General features: G+C 37.8%; 1 long non-coding RNA gene across 1 annotated transcript in view; it reads left to right on the forward strand.

Moving 5' to 3' along the window:
* The window catches only part of LOC110270571, a 24,250-nt gene continuing 14,204 nt past the window's right edge, over positions 2,470-12,515 (forward strand). Inside the window, exon 1 of the long non-coding RNA XR_002360209.1 lies at positions 2,470-2,481. This is a non-coding gene — a long non-coding RNA (uncharacterized LOC110270571). The remainder of the gene's footprint in view (positions 2,482-12,515) is intronic.

The raw sequence follows: 12,515 nt of genomic DNA on the forward strand, positions 1-12,515 counted from the left end.
TATCTTCTCTTACCTAACTTATCTTATCTTTTCTAATCTCAAATCTTTTTAAATCTTTTTCAAAATCTTTTTCTTATTTATCTTTCATTTTTGAATTACTTGTTCTATTTTATTATTTTGATTGAAAAATTTTAAGTTTGGTATTTTCTTGTTAAGAAAGTTTCAATCTTTAAAATTTTAAAATCATATCTTTTTCAAATCTTTTCTTTTTTTTTTTTTTTACTTTCTTACAAGTATCTTTAATTTTAAGACATGTCTTTTTCAAAACCCCCTAACTACTTTCTATCTCTTCAATTTTTGAAAATCATATCCAAAAATTTTTCAAATCTTTTTAATTAATTAGCCATTTTAGTATTCGAATTTTTTTATTTTATTTTATTTTTTATTTATTTTACTTTTTCTTTTAGTTTTCGAAACTTATATTTTATTTTCCAATTATTTTATTTTATTTTATTTCTCTCTTTTAATTCGGTTTATTTTTAATTAAATAAAATAAAAATAAAAATATATTTTATTTGCAATTCACATCATCTCCCTTTCTCCATCATGGACCTAAGTGGAAATGAACAGTCCAGAAGGACTCTGGGTCTTATGCTAACCCCGCTACTGCTGCATATGGGAGTAGTATCTATATACCCCCATAAGAGCCAGCAGTTTTGAGCTAAACCCTCAGCTCATTATCATAGTGTAGCAAAATTGCCAGTATTCCAATCTTCCACAAGAAGAACCTACTTAGTTTTTGGCACAATTCTTACAAATTGCTGACACAGTACGTGATAAGGAAGTAGATCAGGATGTCTACAGATTATTACCGTTTTCATTTGCTGTAAAAGATCAAGCTAAGAGGTGGTTAAATAACCAACCCATAGCAAGCATAAGAACATGGAAACAGTTATCAAACAAATACCTGAATCAATATTTCCCTCCAAAAAGGATGACACAGCTAAGGCTGGACATCCAAGGCTTTAAACAAGAGGATAATGAATCTCTTTATAATGTCTGGGAGAGGTACAGAGGGATGCTAAGGAAATGCCCCTCTGAATTGTTTTCAGAGTGGGTGCAGTTAGGCATCTTCTACTACGGGCTTACAGAAAAGGCCCTGGTATCTCTAGACCACTCAGCTGGTGGATCTATACACATGAGAAAGACAATTGAAGAGGCTCAAGAGCTCATTGATACAGTTGCTAGAAATCAACATCTATACTTAAGTAATGAGTCCTCCATGAAAGAAGAAGCTAAAGCAGTATCCACTGAACTTAGTCTTCAAGAACAAGTTGTTGAACTCAATCAGCAATTACTTATTATAACAAAGCAGTTAGCAAAATTTAAAGAGATGCTCCAAGATACTAAAAATGCTAACAAGGATATGGAAACACAATTGGATCAGACAAGAAAGCAGCTATCTAAACAGATAACAGAAGAATGCCACGCTGTTCAATTAAGGAGTGGGAAAACACTGAATGTATTAATCCAAGGCAGCAGAAAGTAGACATCTCGGACTTTCCAACAATATATAATAGTCCATACTTTGCCCGAGATTTGATGGCCCAAACTGGTGTTAAAATCCAACCTAAAACTTTCTAGCGTAAAACGCCAAAACTGGCATAATTCTTAGCGTTAAACGCCCATTCTGGCACCCAGGGTGGCGTTTAACTCCAACTTTGGGCATATGCACGTGAAAGCTTGAAAGCTCAGTCCAGACACACATCAAGTGGGTCCCGGAAGTGGATTTCTGCACTAACTGCACTTAGTTACTCATTTTCTACAAACCTAAGTTACTAATCTAGTATAAAAACTACTTTTAGAGATTCATTTTGTACCTTATGACATTTTTACACTTCATATTGTATCTTCTACGGCATGAGTCTCTAAATCCCATAGGTGGGGTGAGGAGCTCTGCTGTGTTTCAATGGATTAATGCAATTACTACTGTTTTCTATTCAATCACGCTTGATTCTATTCTAAGATACTCACTCGTACTTCAATCTAGAGAATGATATGATCTGTGACACTCATCATTATTCTCAATTCTATGAACGCATGCCTGACAACCATTTCCGTTCTATCTAAGCTCAATGTAGTCATTGGGTGACAGCTTAAGTGCGTATCTCTTGGGTATCTAATCCACGGACCGAGTTCGGAGGTTAGAACCTTTGTGGTATAGGCTAGAACCAATTGGCAGCATTCCTGGGATCCGAAAAGTCTAAACCTTGTCTGTGGTATTCCAAGTAGGATCCGAGAAGGGATGACTGTGACGAGCTTCAAACCTGCAAATGTTGGGCATAGTGACAGTGTGCAAAAGGACAAGGGTCCTATTCCGACGTTAGTGGGAACCAATAGATGATTAGCCGTGAGGTAGCTGTACATGGTATTTTTCATCCGAGACGAGAAATTCGACAGTTGATTAGCCATGCAGAGATCGTACCTGGTATTTGTTATCCGAGAGGATCATAAAGCTTGCCATTGAGGGAAGTCATGCGTGTTTGGAGAAGAAGACAATAGGAAAGCAGAGATTCAGATGACAGAGCATCTCCGGAACCTCAGCCTGTTTCTCATTACTGAATCACAAGTACTATTTATTTCATGTTATTTATTTTTCATAAATACAATCACTCTTATCATTCATCTCCTGACTAAGATTTACAAAATAACCATAGCTTGCTTCAAGCCGACAATCTCCATGGGATCGACCCTTACTCACGTAAGGTATTACTTGGACGACCCAGTGCACTTGCTGGTTAGTTGTGCGGAGTTGTGAAAAGTGTAATCACAATTTCGTGCACCAAGTTTTTGGTGCTATTGCCGGGGATTGTTCGAGTTTGGACAACTGAAGGTTTTATTTTGTTGCTTAGATTAGGAAAAATTTATCTTTTTGGTTTAGAGTCACTAAAATTGAGTCTTTTATTATTGTTTTTGGTTAAAATTTTAAAATCCTTATTTTTTTCTTCTAAATTATTTTCAAAAATTTTTAAAACCAATAACTTCATAATTTAGTCTTCTGTTTGAGTTTAGTTTCATGTTTTATGTTTGGTGTCAATTGCATGTTTTTATTTTTCTTTCAATTGTTCGAATTACATGTTCCTAGTTCTTTATTGATCTTCAAGTTATTCTTGTTTATTTTCCTTGTTTGATCTTTAGTCTTTCTTGTTTTATGTCTTTCCTTGTTTTTCTTGAGCATTTTCGAATTATTAGTGTCCAAAATATAAAAATTCTAAGTTTGGTGTCTTTTTATTGTTTTTCTCTTTCCTCATTAAATTCAAAATATCTTTTCTCTTTATTTTAATTGAATTTTCGATTTTTTACTTTTAAAAAATTCAGATTTTTATTCTAATTTATTTTATTCTATCTTATCTTAGTTTTAAAATTTCAAAATTCAAATCTTTTTCAAAAAAATAATCATATCTTTTTCAAAATCTTATCTTATTTTATTTCAAACGTCAATTTTCAATTTTCATAATTTGAAAATCTTTTATAAAATTTTTCAAAATATTTTCCCTTTTAGACATAATTTTCGAATTACTTGTCTTATTTTATTATCTTGATTGAAAAATTTTATGTTTGGTGTTTCCTTGTTAAGAAAGTTTCAATCTTTAAAATTTTAAAATCATTTTTTTCAAATATTCTATTTTTCAAATATTCTCTTTTATTTATTTATTTTCTTACAAGTATCTTTAATTTTAAGACATATCTTTTTCAAAACTTCCTAACCACTTTCCTTCTCTTCTTTTTTCGAAAATCATATCCAAAATTTTTCAAATCTTTTTAATTAATTAGTCATTTTAGTATTTGAATTTTTATTTTTATTTTTATTTTTTCTTTTAAGTTTTCGAAACTTATATTTTATTTTCAATTATTAAATAAAATAAAAACAAAAATATTTTATTTTCTCCATCATGGACCTAAGTGGAAATGAACAGTCCAAAAGGACTCTGGGGTCATATGCTAACCCCACTAATGCTTCCTATGAGAGTAGTATCTGTATACCTCCCATCAGAGCAAGCAATTTTGAGCTAAATCCTCAACTCATTATCATGGTGCAGCAAAATTGCCAGTATTCTGGTCTTCCACAAGAAGAATCTACTGAACTTCCGGCACAGTTCTTACAAATTGCTGACATAGTACGTGATAAGGAAGTAGACCAGGATGTCTACAGATTATTACTGTTTCCATATGCTGTAAAAGATCAAGCTAAGAGGTGGTTAAACAACCAACCCACAGCAAGTATAAGAACATGGAAACATTTATCAGACAAATTCTTGAATCAATATTTCCCTCCAAAAAGGATGACACAGCTAAGGCTGGACATCCAAGGCTTTAAACAAGAGGATAATGAATCTCTTTATAATATCTGGGAGAGATACAGAGGGATGCTAAGGAAATGTCCATCTGAAATGTTTTCAGAATGGGTATAGTTAGACATCTTTTACTATAGGCTTACAGAAAAGGCCCAAATGTCTCTAGACCACTCAGCTGGTGGATCTATACATATGAGACAGACAATTGAAGAGGCTCAAGAGCTCATTGATACAGTTGCTAGAAATCAATATCTATACTTAAGTAGTGGGTCCTCCATGAAAGAAGAAGCTAATGTAGTACCCACTGAACTTAGTCCTCAAGAACAAGTTGCTGAACTCAATCAGCAATTGCTTATTATAACAAAACAGTTAGCAAAATTTAAAGAGATGCTGCAAGAAACCAAAAATGCTAATGAGAATATGGAAAAACACTTCAATCAGACAAGAGAGTAGCTATCTAAACAAATAACAGAAGAATGCCAAGCTGTTCAATTAAGTAGTGGGAAGACATTAAATGTCTCAATTCAAAGCAGCAGAAAGCCAAGAAGGGAACAAATGACAGAGAATGACCAACCCACTACCCAAAATCCCTCTAAGGATAGTAAGAGCCCAGAGAGGAATAATTATGGCATTCAAACACCAGAAAAGGTCAAGAAAGTGGCGTTAAACGCCTAAGGGATAGCCAGTCTGGCGTCCAAACGCCCATGCACCGCCCAATTCTGGCGTTCAAACGGCAATAGAGGATCAGACACATGCAAGTGCCGATAACAACCCCCTTAGGCAGGCTTCTCCAACCACTTCTGTAGGAAGTAAACCTGCAGCAACTAAGGTTGAAGAATATAAAGCCAAGATGCCTTATCCTCAGAAACTCCGCCAAGCGGAATAGGATAAACAATTTGCCCACTTTTCAGACTATCTTAGGACTCTTGAAATAAAGATTCCGTTTGCAGAGGCACTTGAGCAAATACCCTCTTATGCTAAGTTCATGAAAGAAATCTTAAGTCATAAGAAGGATTAGAGAGAAACTGAAAAAGTTTTCCTCACTGAAGAATGCAGTGCAGTCATTCTGAAAAGCTTACCAGAAAAGCTTAAAGATCCCGGAAGCTTTATGATACCATGCACATTAGAGGGTGCTTGTACCAAGATAGCTCTATGTGATCTTGGGGCAAGTATCAACGTAATACCTACATCCACTATCAAAAAGCTTGGTTTGACTGATGAGGTTAAACCAACTCGGATATACCTCCAACTTGCTGATAGCTCCATTAAGATCCCATCAGGCGTAATTGAGGATATGATTGTCAAGTTTGGGCCATTTGCCTTTCCCACTGACTTTGTAGTGTTGGAAATAGAGGAGCACAAGAGTGCAACTCTCATTCTAGGAAGACCATTCCTACTAACTGGACGAACCCTCATTGATGTCCAAAAAAGGGAGATAACCCTGAGAGTTAATGAGGATGAGTTTAAGTTGAATGCTGTCAAAGCTATGCAGCATCCAGACACATCAAAAGACTGCATGAGCACTGATATTATTGACTCCCTGGTGGAAGAGATCAATATGACTGAGAGTCTCGAATTAGAGCTAGAGGACATTTTTAAAGATGTTCAAGCTGATATGGAGGAACCAGACAAAACAGAAGAACCTCTGAAGACTCCTCAGGAAGAGGAGAAGCCTCCTAAACCCGAGCTCAAACCACTACCACCATCCCTGAAATATGCATATCTGGGAGAAGATGACACTTTTCCTGTGATCATAAGCTCGACTTTAAAACCACAGGAAGAGAAAGCACTAATTCAGGTGCTAAGGACACACAAGACAGCTCTTGAGTGGTCCATAAGTGATCTTAGGGGCATTAGCCCAGCCAGATGCATGCACAAGATCCTATTGGAGGATGATACTAAGCCAGTGGTTCAACCACAGAGGCGGCTGAATCCATCCATGAAGGAGGTGGTGTAGAAAGGGGTCACTAAGTTACTAGAGGCTGGGATTATTTATCCTATTTCTGATAGCCCCTGGGTGAGCCCTGTCCACATGGTCCCCAAAAAGGGAGGCATGACAGCAGTTCATAATGAAAAGAATGAACTGGTTCCTAAAGAACAGTTACAGGGTGGCGTATGTGTATTGACTACAGAAGGCTCAATACAGCCACCAGGAAGGATCATTTTCCTTTACTATTCATAGACCAAATGCTAGAGAGACTAGCAGCCCATGAATACTACTGCTTTTTGGATGGCTATTCAGGTTACAACCAAATTGCAGTAGATCCTCAGGACCAAGAGAAAACAGCATTCACATGTCCATCTGGAGTATTTGCCTACAGAAGGATGCCATTTGGTCTGTGTAATGCACCTGCAACCTTTCAGAGGTGCATGCTCTCCATTTTCTCTGATATGGTAGAGAAATTTCTGGAAGTCTTCATGGATGACTTCTCAGTATTTGGAGACTCATTCAGCTCCTGTCTTAACCATCTAGCACATGTTCTGAGAAGATGCCAAGAGACTAACCTGGTTTTAAACTGGGAGAAATGTCACTTTATGGTGACTGAAGGAATTATCCTTGGGCACAAAATTTTGAACAAGGGAATAGAGGTGGATCAAGCTAAGGTAGAGGTGATTGAAAAATTACCACCACCTGCCAATGTTAAGGCAATCAGAAGCTTTCTGGGACATGCAGGATTCTATAGGAGGTTTATAAAGGATTTTTCAAAAATTACAAAACCTCTGAGCAATCTGCTAGCTGCTGACATGCCATTTATTTTTGACACAGAGTGTCTACAGGTGTTTGAGACTCTGAAAGCCAAGCTGGTCACAGCACCAGTCATTTCTGCACCAGACTGGACATTACCATTCGAACTAATGTGTGATGCCAGTGACCACGTGATGAGACGCAGAAGGTGGTGAATTAAAAATTATTAAAATGGTTACGTTGCAAGTATAGTTCTTAACTCACCAAAAATCTGCCTATCAATTTAGAAATATGTCACAGAAAGTTAAATTAAAAATTACTGGGAGTTTTAAGTCCCAGGTCGTTTCCCAACGAGTTGCAGAAAAGTGTGCTGTCTTATTAATCAGATGTTCCAAGAAGTTGAGCTAAGTAAATTGGAATGTAAATTGAGGAAAATTAAATAATATGAATAAAAACCTTGACTGGGAGTTGGTTGGTTGGAATTTCTACTATTGATGGAGTGATTGTAAGATTAATTTATAATTAATGGTTGTTCTGTTTGGTTATCCTTTACTAGGTAAGGGAAAGTCAAACAAGTTGGAATCCCAGATCTGTTCACAAGTTGCAACCCACTTACTTCAAAGGGATTGGCGTCTGTGATAGGATAGCAATCCAACATTTAACCCAATTACAAATTTTCTTTCAATCCTTCCAACTCACGAGTTCCTTTTAATCAACTCCCCATCAAGTAAGGAAACTACTCACGCATTGTAAATAAAGAATCCATAGCACATGAAAGGGAATTAAAAGAAGACGTGATTATTGGGATTGAAATTGAATTAAAAAGAAATAATCCTTGCATTAAATAATCATAAAAGTATCTGAATGACAAAATTGAACAAAGCAAAGAACATGAAAGAATGAAACCAAGTTAAGAAAACAAACTAGAATGATGAAGTCTTGATGAGGAAATAACTCTTCTCAATGTTCCAATGCTAAGACCAATTGAAAATTAAAATTCTAAAAACCTAGAGAGAAAAACCTAAAAGAGTAAAACTAGATCTCTTCGTTGACTGAATGAATGTCTGTTATTTGTTTCTGCATGCTCTCTGACTCTAGTCTGCTTTTCCGGGCCGAAAACTGGGCCGAAATAGGGTCCAAAATCGCCCCCAACGAATTCTGCAAATTATGCAGATCGCACATGTCACGCGATCGCGTCATCCATGCGGACGCGTCAGTCGCGTTTTTTCTTGCCACGCGTTCGCGTCGTCCACGCTACCGCGTCACCTAAGCTTTTCCAATCCGCGTGGCCGCGTGAGCCATGCGGCCGCGTCACTGCGATTTGCTCTCCTTCGCGCGGTCGCGTAAGCCATGCGACCGCGTCACTTCTCGCTGGTTATCTCCTCAAATTCTTGTGTTCCTTCCATTTTTGCTAGCTTCCTTTCCAATCTCCAATTCATTTATGCCCTGTAAAGTCTGAAACACTCAACACACAGATCACGGCACCGAATGGAATAAAGGAGAATTAAAAATAAATAATTAAAGTCTCTAGGAAGCAGTTTTCAAACATGTAATAAATTCAGGAAGGAAATCTAAATGCATGCTAATTTAATGAATAAGTGGGTAAGGATCATGATAAAAGTACATAATTAAACACAATATAAACCATAAAATAGTGGTTTATCACCACGCCATTGGTGCAGTATTGGGACAGAGGCATAACAAGATTTTGCACGTTATTTACTACGCTAGTCGTGTTCTGAATGATGCACAGAAGAATTACACAACCACAGAAAAGGAGTTGATTGCAGTGGTTTATGCCATTGACAAGTTTAGATCTTATTTAGTGCGATCAAAAGTGATTGTGTACACTGATCATGCTGCTTTGAAATATCTCCTCACAAAGCAGGATTCAAAACCCAGACTTATAAGATGGGTGTTGCTTCTGCAAGAGTTTGATATAGAAATAAGAGACAGAAAAGGGACAGAGAACCAGGTAGCAGATCACCTGTCCCGGATAGAACCAGTAGCAGGGGCGTCCCTCCCTCCTACTGAGATCTCTGAAACCTTTCCGGATGAGCAACTCTTTGCCATTCAGGAATTACCATGGTGTGTAGACATTGCAAACTACAAAGTTGTGAGATTCACACCCAAAGAGTACAGTAAACAACAAATGAAAAAGTTGATTTCTGATGCAAAGTACTACTTGTGGGATGAACCATATCTCCTTAAGAGGCGTGCAGATGGAGTAATCCGCAGATGTGTGCCTAGAGAAGAGGCACAAAAGATCCTATGGCATTGCCATGGATCACAATATGGAGGACACTTTGGAGTTGAGCGAACAGCCATAAAGGTTCTCCAATGTGGTTTCTACTGGCCTACTCTCTATAGAGACTCCCGAGAGTTTGTACGTAACTATGACAGTTACCAGAGAGCTGGTAATCTACCTCACGGTTATGCCATGCCTCAACAAGGGATCTTAGAGATTGAGTTGTTTGATGTATGAGGTATTGACTTCATGGGGCCTTTCCCACCATCATATTCAAACACTTATATTCTAGTGGTAGTAGACTATGTATCCAAATGGGTAGAGGCAATTGCAACACCCACTAATGATACCAAGATAGTGATGAAGTTCCTCTAGAAGCATATCTTCAGCAGGTTCGGTGTCCCTAGGATACTTATCAGTGATGGGGGCACTCATTTCTGCAATAAACAGCTTGACTCTGCTCTGGTACGATATGGAATTAACCATAAAGTTGCGACTCCATATCATCCACAGATAAATGGGCAGGCTGAAGTTTCAAACGAATCCTGGAACGGACTGTAAGTATCCGTAGAAGGGATTGGGCAAGAAGTCTGGACGATGCTCTGTGGGCATACAGAACAGCATTCAAGACTCCTATAGGAACCGCTCCATACCAGCTTGTGTATGGAAAAGCCTGTCATCTGCCAGTGGAACTGAAACACAAGGCCTACTGGGTAACCAGGTTCCTAACCTTGATGCTAAGATAGCTGGAGAGAAAAGATTACTCCAGTTGAATGAGTGGTGCACAAATTGTGAATCACACTTTTCACAACTCGTACCACTGACCAGCAAGTGCACTGGGTCGTCCAAGTAATACCTCACGTGAGTAAGGGTCGAATCCCACGAAGATTGTTGGTTTGAAGCAATCTATGGTTATCTTGTAAATCTTAGTCAGGAAGTCAATTATGTTTATCAGTTGAATTGCAAATAAACAAGAGAGCATGGATTAAAGGTTACTGCAAAATAAGTCTCTAAAAGTTGTTTAAATACTAAACTAGTAGCCTAGGTTTACAAAAAATGAGTAAACTATGATGGATGATGCAGAGATCCACTTCTGGGACCCACTTGGTGTGTGCTGGGGCTGAGATTTAAGCAATTCACGTGAGGAGGCCATTTGTGGAGTTGAACGCCAGTTTTTGTGCCAGTTTGGGCGTTCAACTCCAGCTTTTGATCCTTTTCTGGCGCTGGACGCCAGAATTGGGCAGAGAACTGGCGTTGAACGCCAGTTTACGTCGTATATCCTCGTGCAAAGTATGGACTATTATATATTGCTGGAAAGCCCTGGATGTCTACTTTCCAACGCAATTGGAAGTATGCCATTTCGAGTTCGGTAGCTCCAGAAAATCCACTTTGAGTGTAGGGAGGTCAGAATCCAACAGCATCAGCAGTCCTTTTTCAGCCTGAATCAGATTTTTGCTCAGCTCCTTCAATTTCAGCAAGAAAAATACCTGAAATTACAGAAAAATACACAACTCATAGTAAAGTCCAGAAATATGAATTTTTCCTAAAAACTAATAAAAATAGACTAAAAACTAACTAGAACATACTCAAAACTATATGAAATTAACCCCAAAAAGCATATAAAATATCCGCTCATCACAACACCAAACTTAAACTGTTGCTTGTCCTCAAGCAACTAGACAAATAAAATAGAAGACTAATACATTGAGAAGCAATAAAATCTCAGAGTTTTTTTTTTTTTTTTTGTTGCATGAAGCTCAGATTCTAATTAGATGAGCGGGGCTAGTAGCTTTTTGCTTCCGAACAGTTTTGGCATCTCACTTTATCCATTGAAGCTCAGAGTGATTGGCATCTATAGGAACTTAGAATTCAGATAGTCTTATTGAGTATCCTATTTCAGTATGATGATTCTTGAACACAGCTATTTTATGAGTCTTGGCCGTGGCCCTAAGCACTTTGTTTTCCAGTATTACCACCGGATACATAAATGCCACAGACACATAATTGGGTGAACCTTTTAGATTGTGACTCAGCTTTGCTAAAGTCCCCAATTAGAGGTGTCCAGAGTTCTTAAGCACACTCTTCTTTTTGCTTTGGACCTTGACTTTAACCGCTCAGTCTCAAGTTTTCACTTGACACCTTCACGCCACAAGCACATGGTTAGGGACAGCTTGGTTTAGCCGCTTAGGCCAGGATTTTATTCCCTTAGGCCCTCGTATCCACTGATGCTCAAAGCCTTGGGATCCCTTTTTTGTTACCCTTTCCTTTTGGTTTTAAGGGATATTTGGCTTTTTGCTCTTGCCTTTTGGTTTTAAGAGCTTTGGCTTTTTCTGCTTGCTTTTTCTTTTTCTTTCTCTAATTTTTTTTTTCTGCAAGCTTTATTCTTTGCTGCTTTTTCTTGCTTCAAGAATCATTTTTATGATTTTTCAGATTATCAATAACATGTCTCATGTTCACCATTCTTTCAAGAGCCAACATATTTAACAGTCTTAAACAACAAATTCAAAAGACATATGCACTGTTCAAGCATTCATTCAGAAGACAGAAAGCATTGCCACCACATGTAACTAATTAGAATTTTTCTTATTAAAAACTCGAAATTTTATTGCCTCTTATTCAAAAGATCTACTATTTTATTCATGTTTAATGATGATGAGAAAAATAGACTATAACTTAATTGGAGATAAAATCAAAATAGATACTAATTACTACTATATGACTCCTAAGGTAAAAATAAAATAAGAACAATTATCACAGAGTTAAGGCTAAGATTAGAACTCAACAACCTTGAGGTTTGGAAGTGGATGTTCCTCTAGTCTGTGAGGTGCTTGGTCCTTGCCTCTTGGAGTGGGTTGTTTTCCTTTAGGGGCCATGATCTTAGTGATCACGGATAAGCACACCAAACTTAGAGCTTTGCTTGTCCTCAAGCAAAAGAAAAGAAAGGAGATGGGTAGAAGGAGAGCTCCTCCCCACCATCCTGGCGTTTGAACGCCCAAACACTGCCTGTTTTGGGCGTTCAATGCCCAATTGCTGCTCTCATGGGCGTTCAACGCCCAGTTGTTGCCCTTTTCTGGCGTTGAACGCCAGATAGCTATCCTTACTGGTGTTCAGCGCCCACTGGATGCCCATTTTGGGCGCTGAACGCCCAAAATGGCCTTCACTGGCGTTTTCTTGCCAGTGAGCTCCCTATCTCTGTTTTGTGTGCAGATTCCTTCTGTAACCCTGTAAACTTAAGCAAATGGTTCTTTACCTTAGTGTCAGTGAACTTTATATAAACAAATAAAAA

The sequence above is a fragment of the Arachis ipaensis genome, chromosome B04, assembly GCF_000816755.2.
Source record: "Arachis ipaensis cultivar K30076 chromosome B04, Araip1.1, whole genome shotgun sequence".
Taxonomy (NCBI): domain Eukaryota; kingdom Viridiplantae; phylum Streptophyta; class Magnoliopsida; order Fabales; family Fabaceae; genus Arachis; species Arachis ipaensis.